The sequence below is a fragment of the Arvicanthis niloticus genome, chromosome 6, assembly GCF_011762505.2.
Source record: "Arvicanthis niloticus isolate mArvNil1 chromosome 6, mArvNil1.pat.X, whole genome shotgun sequence".
Lineage (NCBI taxonomy): Eukaryota > Metazoa > Chordata > Mammalia > Rodentia > Muridae > Arvicanthis > Arvicanthis niloticus.
This window is the reverse complement of record NC_047663.1, coordinates 47,735,876-47,750,264: the sequence shown is the minus strand read 5'-3', so window position 1 is coordinate 47,750,264 and position 14,389 is coordinate 47,735,876. Positions and strand designations below refer to the sequence as shown.

The following is a 14,389-nucleotide window of genomic DNA, read 5'->3' as shown; positions in this document are numbered from 1 at the left end:
AAGAAATATATTAACATGCAATTTTCCTTGACTATAAGATTAAATTTTGTCAAAATTTTATCTTGCCAAATATTTTAATATTCAATAAATTTACAATTCCAACAAAAATTATTTTATACAAATTCATTGTATATTTAAGAAATATATGTAGGGTCTAGAGAGATGGTTCAGTGGTTAAGAGCATTGACTGCTCTTCCAGAGGTCCTGAGTTCAATTCCCAGCAACCACATGGTGGCTCACAACCATCTGTAATACGATCCTTTGCCTTTTTCTGGTGTGTCTGAAGACAGCTATAGTGTATTCATATAAATAAAATAAATCTTTAAAAAAGAAATTTATATTTAATTACAACTAAAACTCAAAATGTGTTATTTTTAGCTTTCATATTGTGTTTATTCTTTTTTGGAAAAAATACACTTCAAAAATATATTTGAATTATTTTTTTCCTCTAACTTCTCTCAGATCTGCCCAACCCATTCAACTCTATGCCTTCTTTCACTTTTTAGATAACACACAGGCAAGTAAAAAGGAAAACCAAAGAAAAAGTACAAGAAGTATATACATATACTTAAAACATAAAATCAAAAGATGTAAAGTATAAACAAAATATTAATAAGATTGAAAAAATAGCCAGACCTAAAAATAAAACTATGTTCTCCAAAAAATACTATTAGGTTTGCTTTGAGTTGCTCATCTACTGCTGGACATAGGGACTACACTTTGTGTGGTTTATATATGTAGTGAGACTCCATTGGAGAAAACTAATTTTTCCTTTGTGAGAGGTTGTCAATTGAAGGTAGCTGCTATGTTAGAGACAGATGATCTTGTCCACTTACCCCTCTCAGTACTGGGACTCCATATGGCTTAGACTTGTACATGTCCTGGGTATGCAACAACAGTCACTGGGAATTCATATGTATATCAGTCCTGCTGTGTCTGAAAGGCATTGTTTCCTAGGTGTCTTCCATCCCTACTGGCTCTGTTGATTCTTCCTCTTCCTACAAATTTCCCTGAACTCTGAGAAAAGAGATTTGGTGGAAACATCTCGTTTAGGTCTCAATAACCCAAAGCCTCTCAATCTCTGCACATTGTCCAGTTGTGAGCCTCTGATTCCATCTACTGCAGGAGGAAGCTTCTCTGATGATAGATGAGTAAGACTCTGATCAATGGGTAGAGCTGAATGTTGTTACAACTCATTATATTGCTACATTTTTAGTAGAACAACATTACTTAATTTATCCTAATACTATGGTCTATCTAGTCCCAAGTTCTTGGTAACCAGAAGAGTATCAGACATACATTCCATTTCATGGAGTTGATGTAAATAAGTGGGTAGTCAAGAAATTCCTATGGAAATTCACAAACAACCCAGGTGGTTGTCAAGACAATGGGAGTGGGGCTTCTTTATTGAGGACAACACTAACACAACTACTGAAAATGGAGAAATTGAGCTGGTGCTCCCATGACACCTTCACTCCTTCATTCTCCTGTCTTTTGTATAAGAGATACTCTGCAGGTTACCAAATGAGAAACATAAACATTAATTCAGTCACAAAAATTTGACCAACAATTTGTCCTCTCTGGAATATTATTAGGGCAAAGGCAACACAGAACTTACTAGCATAGCCAACCAATGTCTGATTGGGTTTAAAGTCTACTCCACAAGATGCAACCCATACCCAATGTTAAATGGGTAACCAAGAGTCAGAGAGTAGATAGCTCTGAGTCCTTGGGTAAACCAAATACTAGTGGTCAAAAAATATAGCAATAAAGTGACTCCTAATTTCACTCTGCTGTACTCAGAGATCAGTGGCTTATTCAGTCAGCATCACTGATGATAACAAGCTCCTTTTGTAGCACACAGGAACAGGTATAGAGACCCAGAGCCAGATAATGAACAGAGAGAGTCCTCGGAACATAAACCACTAAGTGGAATGTTTACATCAAATCCCACTCTTCAGATAATGCAACTCCTAAGGAAGAAAGGCAGAGTATAAGAAGCAAGGGGGATGGAGAATACCAGGAGATCAAGACCCTTTGAATAAAAGGAGCAACACTTATATGAACACACAAAAACTGAAGCAGAAAACATGTGGCAAAAATAGACCTGCACCAGGTCCTCTAGGTACATATTTTAGCTTTTAGCTTAGTATTCTATGGGATTTCTGAGTGTGTAGATGAGTGGGTCTTTGATTCTTGAGACTTCACTTGTGGCTCTTTTTTTTCTGGTGGGTTCCCTTGTCCAGCATTGATATGAAGGTTTTTGTTTTATTTTATTGTATCAGTATTGTATTGACTACATTGTATTTTGTCAAATAAATAAATAAATAATCAGGTAACGGTTAGTTACTCTCACAACTTGTGTGCCATTTTTGTACAAGTATATTATGTAGACAAGTCACTATATTTTAGATCAAAGTGTTTATGGCTAAGTTAGTGTTTACATTTCAACTCAAGTATTATACAGAATAACTTCTATTACCATGAAAATATTCAATATGGGTAAAGGCTCTGGTTAGGCACCAATATGGTGCTGTGAGATGTCTTGGCATTGTTTTCAACAATAGAATATTACCTTCAGTTTATAAAGAAATGTCTAGTGTCCTGAACATGTTTCATCTACTCAAGTTATTGGCAAAAGGAGCACCATGGAAACCTGCAAATAACCTAGGCTATTGCCAAATTTATTGGTTGCTCTTTACAAATTGATGCTACAAATGTAAAGTCTTCCAATTATTGATTTAAAATATTCATATACAGAAAACGAACCCCAGGCCACCTCTTTCACTGTCTAAAATAATTCTCTCAAAGGAAGGGCAACAAAACTTAGTATTTGCACGAATATTAGGACAATCTCCTATGATATCTTCTTCTATGATCCTAATAGGTCTAAGTACAAAAGCTGAAAGCATATTCAGAAAGATGGAGGTGAAGTGCTGTCAATTTCACCTAATTTAAGTATATATATACGGTTCTGCTGGTGTGCATAAAATAAGTTTGGAGACAAAGGACAGACAGTAGTATACAAAGTATGCATAGTTCCCAAAGTGTGTTCTCTATGCTGGGGAATATCTGCTCTTTTAGTAGGTTCTTCACCTCTGTGACTAAATAGCTGAAGTAAACTACTTTTTAAAAAGAAAGGGCTTTTCTAATCATAGTTTCAGAAGTTTGTTCATGGTCATATGGCTTAAAAACCCTGATCTCTCATTGAAGTTATACACCAATAGAAGGATATGGGAGAAAAAAACAAACTCTTTACCTCACGGCAACCAAGAAGCAAAGAGAAAAAAAAGATGGTGCAATAGAAACAAGTGTGCCCTTTAAAAGTATGCTTATGGTCTACCTCCTCCAATCATGTGCTTCATCTTAGTTTCTCCAGTCTCTCTATAATTTTATCACATTGTGACTCATCACTGGATGGATCTATTGACTGGGTCAGGGTTGCAAAGATACTGTCATGTGTGCAAAGCCCTCGCAATACAGCATTTGGAACAAAGCCTACCACATATTAGTTTGAGGAAAACTATTACAACCATAGCATAGTACTTCTATAAAATATAATACAAAGGGTAGGGTTGTTATTCAATGTGGGATAAACACTACACATCACTAAATAATTTTTAGATTTTATACACAACCAGAACATAGAATTTAAATTATAGTATTACATAGTATTTTCATGTACAAAATTAAATGTCACTGCAATCTATAATAATCTAATGATTGTAAGATCAATAAATATGTAGATTCCTTTGGAATGAAAATTTTTAGCATAACAATATATAAATCATCTCTACAGCATTGGAGCCAGATGATGGGAGCCAAGTGCCATAGGCACTGAGAGCAGAAATTAATATGTCATCTATGGACCTGTGAACAATGGTAGAAATATGATGGTTGGACACAGGGCTATTAAGTTTTATCTTGAAAAGCACAGATCCATAGGCTTTTAAAAGACATTTACCTGAAAATTTATTGAACATGAATTGAATGAGTTATTTTTTTCTTAATTATTGACATATATAGAAAATGGGCTTAAATATACCTGACATTTTTTAGTACCATGTGTATCTCTCCTAGGGCCTGTTTACAGCAAGTTAGGTTGTATTGAGAGTGGGTAATCTCTTAATCTTTGTAAAGCATGTGCTTTCCATCATAATTTGCTGCCACAAAATCTGATGAATTCTAATTTAAATCATCATACATCTAATATATCTTAAATCATTCAGAGTACTGTGCTTAAGTACTTTTGATACTCCATAAAATATGTTCTAAACATGAACAATTCCTGCCAACCCTCGATGGAATCAATGACTACACATCTACCTTGAGTATTATGCCATGGCCACCTTCCCCGACGGACCCAGATTTCATCAAGGCTGGATCCATTATACTTGCAGGACTCTTAATTTAACCAGAATGTTTCTGACTAATTAATGTGTCTTTATTGACCTATCCCAGGGTCTGAACTCTTGAGAGCAGATTCCCTTACGCCCAGAGTTGTGTATGCTGGAACATATGAGCAGGGATAGTACACAGATTATGAACATAAAGGCATTACTTCACAGTTCTGCAATTAATATGGGAATAGGATCTCAGGCTGGGGTCTCGGAGTCAATTGAATATATCATAGGTGAGTTGGGAAGAATGGTCTAGTCTTCCTACGTTGTATGATTTTTTTCCAGTGTAGAGTTTTAGTGGTGATACTTCTTTATTCAGTATCTCTCTGTCTTTTCTATCTTTCTAAACTTCCACAAGAATGTGAATTATTTTTCAGATATATTTTTAATGAAATTTTTCATTAATCTCACTGCACATTATTTTTTCACCATACTCTGTCACTTCAGTGTAACAACAGCTATGTGATCCACACAGGTTTTATGCAGTAGTTCTTAGACTTTTTATTTTAAGATTATCTTAAGAGATTTCAAATATTTGGATTGGTCTCACATCAGGAATGGAACTCCAATTTTTCTGAAGAAACTACTGACTTGTAAGTTAAAAGGTTGCTCAGTCCATTTACCACAGCAAGTCTCTTTCTCTGGGTATAAATTAAAATTTTAATATCTTAATTGAAGGATAATATCAACATTTGAATAATAGTGAGTTTTCACCCACATTAAATTTAGGGGCACCATATGAAAAGATTGTTAGGTTTACTGTAGCCAGGGAACTTGGAATCTCATAGGTCTGGGAGACATGAAGCAGTTTATTTTATACAGCATTTGCATGTGAATTTTCTCATTCGTGATTCTTAGTCACACACAACACCAAATATGCTATCTTCTCAGCTATATGGGAAGCAACCCCCCTAAAAACTGTGTGTAGGTTTTCAGCAGGTATTTTCCTTCCATTAATATTAGCAGGTAACTTTGAAATATAAAATTTGTTAATAAAGAAAAATTAAGCATTTTTAAGAGGGATACCTAAGCACTTGGTCTTACCATAAGTCTTTATGTTTCACTGGCCAGATTTAGTGTATATTGGTATTTCTTGATATCAGAATGTTTCAGAATAAAAAGCAGCCATACTATATCCACATATAAGTGTATATACAGGTAGAAATAGATTCTAAGATAGAGAAAGTGTAAATAAAGTTTAATTTTTAATAAATCAGCTCTCTGGACTATGAACTAGATGATCTGAAACTGTCTAGGAACTGATATCCAGACACTAATCTCCTTCAACAGCCAGAGTCCTTTCTTCCTTGGAAGATTGCAGATTGTTTCATCAGTGCCTTCAGTTGTGGGTATGGAGCCAACACATTATGCCAGCTAATCTGACACATTCCTAGTACTGGGGTAAATAAAAACCCAATTATGAAATTGCACAATACTGATAGAAAGGCAAAGCTGAATTGACAAATTAAATTAATGAGCACTTGGTGCATGAATATTGGAGAAAGAGCCCATATAAGACTAACATAGAAATATTCTCATACTTACTAAAATTACCACCATATTTTTCTTAGCATACTGATATCAATGACATCACATGAAATAAAATATAAAGACGTGCAGAGTATCATTTGATTTGGTAACACAAGTCTCAAACAAGAAACTATTGGTATTTTCCATTTGAGCAAAATCATAACAGAAAGTCAAAACTAGAGGTAAAAGGTTTAACCTGGAAATTCTTGTCAGAGAAAAATTAACAGTGGAAGATATTCTAATTTCATGGGGCATTCTTCTCTTTAAAAATGGCATGACTACATTTCCTAGTACAAAACACAGCTAACAATATTAATGACATATTATGTAAATACAGGCAACAAGTATAATGTCCCAGGGTAAGTTGAAGGCAGACATGCCTTTCCCAAATGGAGTTTACAGTCTGCTGGGAGTCAGTTATAAGAAGTTGACTGAATCACTGAGTGATGAAGGGTGAGTTCCAGACACAGTGAGAAAATAGTAGTAGGTCTCATGTTATCTAGACTGACATGGGAGAGTTATCTTTGAAAACCGCATGTACTGTACCTGATGTGTAAATGGTAATCCAGATGAATTTAAGCAAAAAAGAAGAAATTTCCAGGCAGATGCAACATCAAGTGTGAAAGGCAGATTACTCAAAAATCTGAATGAAGTCCAGCATAGCTGAGAATAGAATACAGAGTATTTGTATGATCAAATGTGACTGTGGATGTAGAGAAACATGACATATCAATGTCGAGTGAGCCCCTGAAGGAAATTTATATTTTATCATCCAAGCACTGAGACACCAAAAAATTCATTATCATAGAAGGATGATTGGATTTTTCACTTTACATGTAAAGAGAAAATGAAGCTGTTTGAGAAAAGTATGGAGGTTCAGATCATGGAGGATATTTGTGTGGTAGTTTCAATAGTTCATGTGAGATAATACTTTTGTCTATGTTAGTAATGGTTAGGATAAAGATGAAATAAATAAAATATGAACTTCAGGAACTATAATATTTATTAATGGGATATGAATAGTGAAAGAAATTAATGAATGAAATACAACTATCAGACTTCAGCTTTGATCACAAATTTCTTTGAATAGAAAGTGAAAGAGGATAAAAAAGAGGAAGAAGAGCCTGAAAGTGGGAGTTTTATTATAAATCTGTTGTGTTTACAACATCTGCTGTCCATTCTAGAGAAAAAAATCATCCATACTTGGAAATAAGAATTCTCTGGGATAAGATAGAAATTCAACCCGAGTCTTAAGTTGTAAGCTAAGCCATTCAATTACATGAAGTTTTCATATCTGTAGACATATAATCATAAAACAAAACAGTCTTCACTGAGGCCAACAAGAAACTGACAGAGCTAAATGAAATTCAAAATCTCTGACACCACATAACCAACTGGTAAGTAAGAGAAAACCAAACACATTTTTTATGTCAGATAAGAATAGAACTTAAAGGATGGAATGATGAAATATGCAAAAGAAACAAAAGAAATAACTTATTTACAGCTATAGAAATTCTAGTTGTTTGAATTATAATGTGATGACTATGAGATTATTATAAAGCACTTGTCTAACATATATGTTAATTTGTATTTTATATTTACAAGTAACCTACTATTACCCTCACAGATATTACAGGAAGATAGACCATGCCTGGAATCAACCAGACTGTCATCTCTCAGTTCCTCCTCCTGGGCCTGCCCATCCCCCAAGAGCACCAGCACCTGTTCTATGCCCTGTTCCTGGCTATGTACCTCACCACTGTCCTGGGGAACCTCATCATCATCCTCCTCATTCATCTGGACTCCCATCTCCACACACCCATGTACTTGTTTCTCAGCAACTTGTCCTTCTCTGACCTCTGCTTTTCCTCTGTCACAATGCCCAAGTTGCTGCTGAACATGCAGAGCCAAGTTCCATCCATTCCCTATGCAGGATGCCTGACACAAGTGTACTTTTTTCTAATTTTTGTAGCCCTTGAGGACTTCCTACTTGTTGCCATGGCCTATGACCGCTATGTGGCCATCTACTTCCCCCTTCATTATGCCAGTATCATGAGCCCCAAGCTCTGTCTGAGTCTGGTGCTGCTGTCCTGGGTGCTGACAACCTTGTACGCCATGTTGCACACTTTGCTCTTAACTAGGTTGTCTTTCTGTGAAAACAATGTGATCCCCCATTTTTTCTGTGATCTGCTTGCTCTCCTGAAGCTGGCCTGCTCTGATATTCATATTAACGAGTTGGTGATATTGATCATAGGAGGGCTTGTTGTTATACTTCCATTTCTACTCATCATAGTGTCTTATGCACGCATCATCTCGTCCATCCTCAAGGTCCCTTCAACTCGAGGCATCCACAAGGTCTTCTCCACTTGTGGTTCTCACTTGTCTGTGGTGTCACTGTTCTATGGCACAATTATTGGCCTCTATTTATGACCTTCTGCTAATAACTCTACTGTGAAGGAGACTGTCATGTCCATGATGTACACAGTGGTGACTCCCATGTTGAACCCCTTCATCTACAGCCTGAGGAATAGAGACATAAAGGAAGCCCTAAAAGATTATTTCAAAAGAAAACTCTCCTCTGACTATGATAACTATATTTCTGATATTCTTTATAACATAATCAAGTGGATATATTTAAATAGTTACTAGCACTTCCTGACCTTTTTCTTTTTAGACTATTCTATTAAATGAATATTCTATATAATTATTTTATGTGTAAAATGTGGATTAACTAGGGATCCCACTCTGCTTTCATGCTCATTTCATTCTAGAAAACTATTTATTAAGAACTTGTAGTGAGAATTTTAGTTTCTTTAAGAACATACAAATATTATAGTAATATATTTTTATTCTAATCCTAGGTGGGAAATATGGGGATGCTTTATATTGTCCACAGCTGCGGACTATAAATTACCTCTTGCTCTAGCAGAAGTGTGATTTTGCTATCTGTAGATAGTTTCTTCAAAGGAATGACATTTGGAATTCTGTGGTCTCTTGCAGTATATAAAAATGTGAGAGCCCCAAGAGGAGTTAGTCACTGGGGCAGCTCTTGCTACTACTACTGCTGCTGCTGCTGCTGCTACTGATATTGTTACTGATACTGATACTGATACTGATACTGATACTGATACTGATACTGATACCGATACTGATACTGATACTGTTTCAGCTATTCCTGATTGCTAATGTTGCACTTTCTGGTTGATGATTGTACATATACTATAATGAATATCAAAATTGTCCCTGCTGATGCCCCTAATCAGCAGGAAGTAGTCTAACAAATTTAATACCCTATTTCCCCTTTAGCCTTATTTCTCTCCTACTTAGTTTTGCAGGGTTAGAAGGGATAAGGACAGAGAAAGGTAGCAGAAATAAAAGCCCATAAGGTAGCAAAAAGTCTGACAACAAGAAATCTTTTGCTATATTTTTCTAAATGACATCTCCATTCCATACATCATTAAAATGTATCCTGGGGTCTTATCATTGTGTTCAGAACTTTGCATTGTCTGTGGCAACATTTTTTATAGGCTCCATAACCTGATTTCAATATTCAGCAACACACAAAATCTCAGCCTCCCAGATACATGGTAATGTCTACTACATATAGCATCCAATAGAAAATTGCATTCAAGTTTCTATCTAAGTGTTCTCTTCATCCTAATTCATTTTCATGTCTATATAATCTTTTCAGAGAAGACCTTGACCCAAATCAATTTTTATAACACTGTCACTAAAGCATTATATTTTTTATATCCCTGGGAATAATCCTATGCTCATAGGCTATAATTTTTCTCCAGTAGTGAGGCAAGAATAGAGAGGTGAATAGTGCAGTTTTTAAGGATTCTAGTCTTGTGTTCATTTGTACATTTTTAAATTGGGGGATTTTATTCTTTATAAAAGGCAAGTAGAGAAGGTGACCTTATTTGTTTTGTGGCTGGAAAGGGGAACCCAACGGCTTCCCATATCACACAGTGTAAAGATTTGAACCCATGTATGAGGCAAAGCTATGTTATTATACAGTTTCTTTTTATTTTCTCCTATTCCTAAAATATCCACTATCCTTTTTAAACCCTTAGCATTAGAATGGCATGGATCAGGCTTCCATATATGCTTGATTCATTTCTTCTGCTGCCTCTTCTTATAAAAGCCAGACCTACCCCATTTAAACATCTTATTTTTCTGGTAGGCCCTACATATCCATGAACATCCTTGAGCTCCCTCCAGAGATCCCTCCTGTTCTTCTCAGCTACCCAGAAGACAGCTGCATGTAGAGTCCAATGTCAATTAAATGCAGTGAGGAACATTGAACTCTTTATGTGCTTCCCAAGTTTGACCTTTGTCTTTTATTACCTGTATCAATTTATAATGTCACTTCCTATCCAGTTACCTGAACAACAACTGTACATAGATAAACTTCTTTTGGCACTTTGCCTCAAACATGGTACATTATCAGAACAACAGAAAAGTAACTAATAAGTAAGTTGGATAAGAGAGTGAAGTATTGTGTTGAAGAACCAGACCAGGTTGATTTTGATTGATTGATTCATTGATTGATTCATTGATTAGTTGTTGGTTGGTTTTGTTATTTTTTTAGGAATGTGGAAGAGTTTGTATCTTTAGACTAGAATAGTGGTTGAAAGCTGTAACTAGAGCTTAAAGGAAGATTCTAGTAGGACCCTGGAAGACAATAACTCTGAGAACAATGCATACTATGAATCCACAGCTCAATGCATTTCAGAAGGAAACAATATTAAAATCTGGTCTAAGGGCCAATTGTATGATGTTTTAGCAGAGGATTTGGTTGACTTTGACCCTTGCCCTGGGAACTTGGCTGAGGGTATTATTTAAATTGATAGACTATTTCTTTCACAGAAAATATTTTTAAATGCACGATTTTGAGTTTGTGGAATGATTATTATCAATAACACTTATGTAGGGTCTATATGAAAAAGAGCAATGTGGGCAAAAGGAAACAAAAATGTTTAGCTTGGAGTGAAAAGAAGCCTTAGGAAGCTTAATATTACAGCCAAGTCATGTGCTGGAAAAGATGCTATAGTTGTTAAAGAAATTACTAACACAGTAAAGAAGAGGCCGTCTCATCTTGATCTTACAGCATGAGACATTGGTCTTCTGTTCAGGAACTTTTCCCATGTGCCCAAAGTGAATATTAGCCCAAAGGCTCACAATGTTCAAGATGCAACTCAAAGACCACAGGAAGCTCATGAAGAAGGAAGATCAAAGTGTGGGTGCTTTGGTCCTTCTTAGAAGAAGTAACAAAATAAGCATGGGAGCAAATATGGAGACAAAGTCTGGGACAGAAACTGAAGAAGGGGCCATCCAGAGATGTGCAGTCACCAAAGGCAGACTCTGATGTAGATGCCAGGAAGTGCCTGCTGACAGGAGCCTGACATAGCTATCTCCTTAGAGGTCTGCCAGAGCCTTATATATAGAGAGGTGGGTGCTCACAGCTAACCATTGAGCTGATCATGGGGTTCCCAATGGAGGAGTGAGAGAGAAGACTGAAGGAGCTGAAGGGGCTTGCAGACACATGGGAAGAGCAACAATTCCAACCAACCAGAGCTCCCAGGGTCTAAACTGCCAGCCTGGGAGCACATAGGGAGGGCCCTATGGCTCCAGTAGTATATGTAGGGGAGGATGGCCTTGTCAGGCATAGGTGGAAGGGGAGGTCCTTGGTTCCCTGAAGGCTGGATTTCCCGATATGGAGGAATTCGAGGGCAGGGAGGTAGGAATAGGTGGGTGAGTGGGTGGGTGGGGGCACATCCTCATAGAAGCAGGAGGAGTGGGAATGGAATAACGTGTTTCTTGGTGGGGAGAAAATGGTGAAAGAAGATAACATCTAAATGTAAATAAAATATCCAATAAAAAAACTAATTTTAAAAAAAGAGGCCTTCTCTGCAGAACAAGTGTAAGAGTGATACTATGGCAAGACCTAGCCCAGCTAAACTTCCAACTTTTAAAAGACTTTATAAGGGTAATTTAAAGAGGCCAGACTCTATCCCAACCTGATAGTTGAAGTTGGCAGTCCCAGCTACATAGTGCTGTCATTACAAACATGGAAGATTTGAGTTTGAAGTATTCACAGATAATCCATCCATGGTTTCAGAGTGCCACCAAGGATAGGCAGCAAATTAAATGTAGTGTCTGAGAGTGCAAGAGACTGTTTGCAGTGAAACAGAATCCTGGGTTTCAGCAAAGACACTACATTTTGAAGATGCCAGAACTATAGGACATTGGCTAATGATAGCATAATATAATGACTAGAAACAGCCTAAATGAGAGCTGTACACTACAAGCATAAAACCTGGAGAGATAGAGCCATCTAAACTAATTTTTATGATATTTTAATTGGGTATTTTATTTATTTACATTTCAAATGTCATCCCCTTTCATGATATCCCCTCCACAAACCCCCTATCCCATCCCCCTGTCCCTGCTTCTATAAAAGAGCTCCCCAACCCACTCACCCATTACCACCTCACCTCCCTGGCATTCTCCTATACTGTGGCATTAAGCCTTCACAGGACCAAGGGCCTCCCCTTCCATTAATGAAAGATAAGACCATCTTCTGCTACATATCCAGCTGGAGCCATGGGTCCCTCCGTGTGTACTCTTTGGTTGGTGGTGTAGTCCCTGGGAGCTCTTGGGAGTCTGATTGGTTGATATTGTTGTTCTTTTTATGGGATTGCTAACCCCTTCAGCTCCTTCAGTCCTTTTCCTAACTCCTCCAATGGGGTCCCCATGCTAAGTAAAATGGTTGGCTTGCAAGTATCCACATCTGTATTTGTCAGGCTCTGACAGAGCCTCTCAGGAGACAGATATGTCAGGCTCCTGTCAGCAAGCATTTCTTAGCATTATCAATAGTGTCTGGACTTGATATCTGTATATGAGATGAATTCCCCAGGTGGTACAGTCTCTGGATGGCCTTTCCTTCTGTCTTTGCTCCACACTTTTTCCCTGTATTTTCTTTAGACAGAAACAATTATGGGTTACAAATTTGGAGATGAGTGGGTGACTCCATACCTTAACCAGCGGCCTTACATAACTTCTGGATGTGGTCTCTACAGGTTCTCCTTCCCCTTTTTGGGTATTTCACCCATCCCCATTGGGTCCTGGGAGCTTCTTACTTTCCTGGCATCTGGGACTTTCTAGTGGTTATACCAGTTCCTCATCCCCCATTTCTACATAACCCTGTTCAATTTCCTGACCCTCTGTATATCATCCCCATCTCCTCCCAAACCATTTGAACATAAAATTCTAGACACCAGAAATTTAGTTGTAGAATTTACAGATGACCTTCTAGAGTTTGGTGTTATCTAGATCTAAGATCTATTGTTTCTTTACTATGCCCTCACTCCTCTCCTTTGAATGTTGATGAATATTTTGCTATATTATATCTTAGAATTATGTAATTTTTTATTTTAGTTTATAGGAGGCTACAGTTAAGAGATTCCTTTGAGTCTCAGAAAAGACTATCGACTTTTAAACTGTGTTGAGACTGTGAAAGACCATTGGACCATTGGATTAAGTATGCTGTGCTTTATGGTATGGCCATGAACCTATGATGGCAGAGGAATTGAGTATGGTTATTTTAATAAAAATGTCCCCTGATGGCTCAGAAATGTGAACACTTGGTACCCAGTTGGTGGCATTGTTTGGAAGGAGCAATCTTGACAGATGAAGTATAGCACTGGGCTCGGGCTTGGAGAGTTTAAAGACTTATCTGATTTCTAGTTCCTCTTTCTGATTCTTAATTCTTCTTAAAGATATGAGATCATTACAGAAAACCATAATCAAGGAAAGTTCACACAACAACTGATCCTTTGCTTCTCAGTCCAAGCTGATACATTAGCAACACTCCTGTAGTTAAGGCTTAGTGTAATCATGAAAAAAAGGATAGAAAAAATATAAGATCCAAAGGAACAGGAAGAGAGATTGTGTCTTTTATTAAATATCAGAGAAGCCATACCCATATAGTCTTATAAACATGGGCCAAACAAGTACAACAGACATGTAAACATGGAAGGGGAAAGACCCATGGAGCCTCAATGCTGTATAAAGAACTGTAGGCAGGTAAAGAATATTGAGAGTCGGTGAAATAGTCTTCCCCAGGAAATATGCCTCCAATTTATTATTCAAAATCAGATTGTCAGGCCTCAAATACTAAACATAAGAATATATGGACTTACCAGGTTATATTTATTTATTTAGTAATGTATATGTATAATACATATTTAAGAATTAAAATATGAGAACACTGAGCAGATCTTGGGTGGCAGCTCTGCCCCCAACATCCAAGAACCCAGAGGAAGCAGGGATCCCAGGCGCTCGAACTCAGGCAGTATCTTAGGTAAGCAGACAGCAGGGCCCGCCCTAAACAGGGAGTAACTGGGAACCAAAAGGACCCAGGAAGTCACTCCCGGCCTAGAACACTGGTTCCT

General features: G+C 37.2%; 1 pseudogene; it reads left to right on the top strand.

Moving 5' to 3' along the window:
• Window positions 1-7,577: 7,577 nt before the first annotated feature.
• LOC117710271 (olfactory receptor 1468-like) lies at window positions 7,578-8,579 on the top strand (annotated as a pseudogene).
• The last annotated feature ends 5,810 nt before the right edge of the window (window positions 8,580-14,389 follow it).